Below are 2,500 nucleotides of genomic sequence, written 5' to 3'. Positions count from 1 at the left end.
TCACCCACTCCATAGTCACTGTCTCCATAGTCACTGTCTCCATAGTCACTGTCTCCATAGTCACTGTCTCCATAGTAACCCACTCCATAGTCACCCACTCCATAGTCACCCACACCATAGGAACCTACTCTATTGTCACCCACTCCATTGGCATTCATCCAACAGTCACCCACCCCACAGGCATCCTCACCATAGTCACTGTCTCCATAGTCACCTACTCCATAGTCACCCTCACCATAGTCACTGTCTCCATAGTAACCCACTCCATAGTAACCCACTCCATAGTCACTGTCTCCATAGTAACCCACCCCATTATCACCCACTCTATTATCACCCACTCCATAGTCACTGTCTCCATAGTCACTGTCTCCATAGTAACCCACTCCATAGTCACCCTCACCATAGTCACCCACACCATAGGCATCCATCCCACAGTAGCCCACTCCATAGGAACCTACTCCATAGTCACTGTCTCCATAGTAACCCACTCCATAGTCACTGTCTCCATAGTCACCCACTCTATTATCACCCACTCCATAGTCACTGTCTCCATAGTCACCCACACCATAGGCACCCACACCATAGGCTCCCCTACCCCTGCAGAAGGCCAGTGCTGAGACCAATGACATCAGTCTGGCAAGAGGAATGAAAACAAGGCTGTCAGTGACTGCTGGGGGTTTTGCACAGTATTGCGGTGGGGTGATGTTGCTTGGGCTGATGGCTGCCGATATGAAGCCTTTGTTTGATTTTTATGACGGGGAGGGTTGAGGGGTGGGGTGGAGGATTTGCAGCCATGGCTCAGGTCCTGCTGTGCTTGGACCAGCTACTATTGGGACATCACAGGATTGCGGCAACACAGCATTTTCTGTGTCAGAGGGGGCTTTGGGTCCGGCTGAGCCTTGGGTCGGTTCTCTTTGTCCCAGATCTCAGGGCTGATCCGGAGCTGCTCGGCCTCTCACTCTCTGGGCTGGTTCCCACTCTGCAGGGGCGGTGGGTCTGAAAACACTGTCTTTCCACAGGGAGAGGGTCATCCATTCACCCCATGACTACCCCTGCAAAACACAAAACTGTGTATATATGTGTGTGTGTGTGTGTGTGTGTGTGTGTGAGAGAGAGAGTTTGTGCATGTGTTTGCAGACTAGAGAATGCACAGACAATGCCAGCCAGCCAGCAGGAGTAAAAAAAAAAGTTATCCAAAGGCACTGCATGACTGAAATAGTTTTTTTCTCATTTTGTCAGATTTCTTAGCTGAACAAACTGTTTCAAATTAGCAAATCACCAGCAGACCCAGTGGAATAGTGCAGCCATGGTAACGACAGAAGAGAGCACCACCCCCGGACACACAGGCCGCCACAAGGCCCTTCAATGGGTCACCATGGCACAGAAAGTGAATCAGGAAGGGTGAAAATAATATTTAACAGCCCAGTTCTCCACTGGAATGTTGCGAAGGACGATAGGAGAAGTGAAGAGTGACTTTAGCCACGGGCACAGGCTTTCCCTGGCCTTATATTATTTAAAATTATTTCCAGTTCAAAAGTTTCAACCAATTGTGACAATTCTTCCACTGAGTAACTAATGGACAGAAAAAAATTCATGGAATAAACTAATGGATGACAGACCAAGACTATGTTTACTTGTGTGATTATTTAAAAGTTTTTTTCTCTTCCATTAAAAATGCTTCTCAGTGGCATGCAGTATCATCTCGTAACAAGGAATGAGCTTCTCGTAACTAAGGAATGAGCCTCACATTGTTGAGGGATGTTTTATCGCAGGGAGCATTCTTCACATTCACTCTGTGTGGCTTTTGACACACCTTGGCTGGTGCAAAAGGAAAAAACCAATTCTGTGTATGTAGTCTGTGGGAGGTGACACCCCTGTCATTGAGTGAAATGTTCACACACACACACACACACACACACACACACACACACACACACACACACACACACACACACACACACACACACACACACAACAGAGGAAAAACTCTCCAGAATGCAAAAGGTTCCTTTGACAGGTGCTGAGGGTGCATGTGAAATCAAAGTGACAGGAGTCCCTCATGTGTTCTTCAATAAACTACTTTTTAAAAACATTATTACTTTTCATTTGCAGTTATTGCGCAATGCACACGGATCCCTCACCATGAGGGACGCCTTACATACAGAGAGTCCCACGCCTCTGTGTGAAGTGGCGTGTGTCTAATGGCATGTGTGTCGCCGAACTCTGTGACTGGGCCACACCTGGGCACAGTTCATGCGTGCTGCAGAAAGATGCGTGGCTTAAGTTGGTCCCCACCCCTCTGCCTTTCTGCTACTCGAGTGCAGCACCACCCTAAGGAAGAATTCCAGGGCTGCGGAGGCGAGACGGTGAGGCAGGTATCCCCGTAGAGAGGTGTGTAGCGCTTGTGTCGTGTACACACACACTTCTGCCTAACTGAGTGAGTGAGAGAGCAGAGAGCACGGACACACCTAAAGAGCCAGCCTCTCCCGGGGGAGGAATG

The sequence above is a fragment of the Clupea harengus genome, chromosome 1 (genome assembly GCF_900700415.2).
Source record: "Clupea harengus chromosome 1, Ch_v2.0.2, whole genome shotgun sequence".
NCBI classification, from domain to species: Eukaryota; Metazoa; Chordata; class Actinopteri; order Clupeiformes; family Clupeidae; genus Clupea; species Clupea harengus.
Note: the sequence above shows the minus strand (reverse complement) of the source record.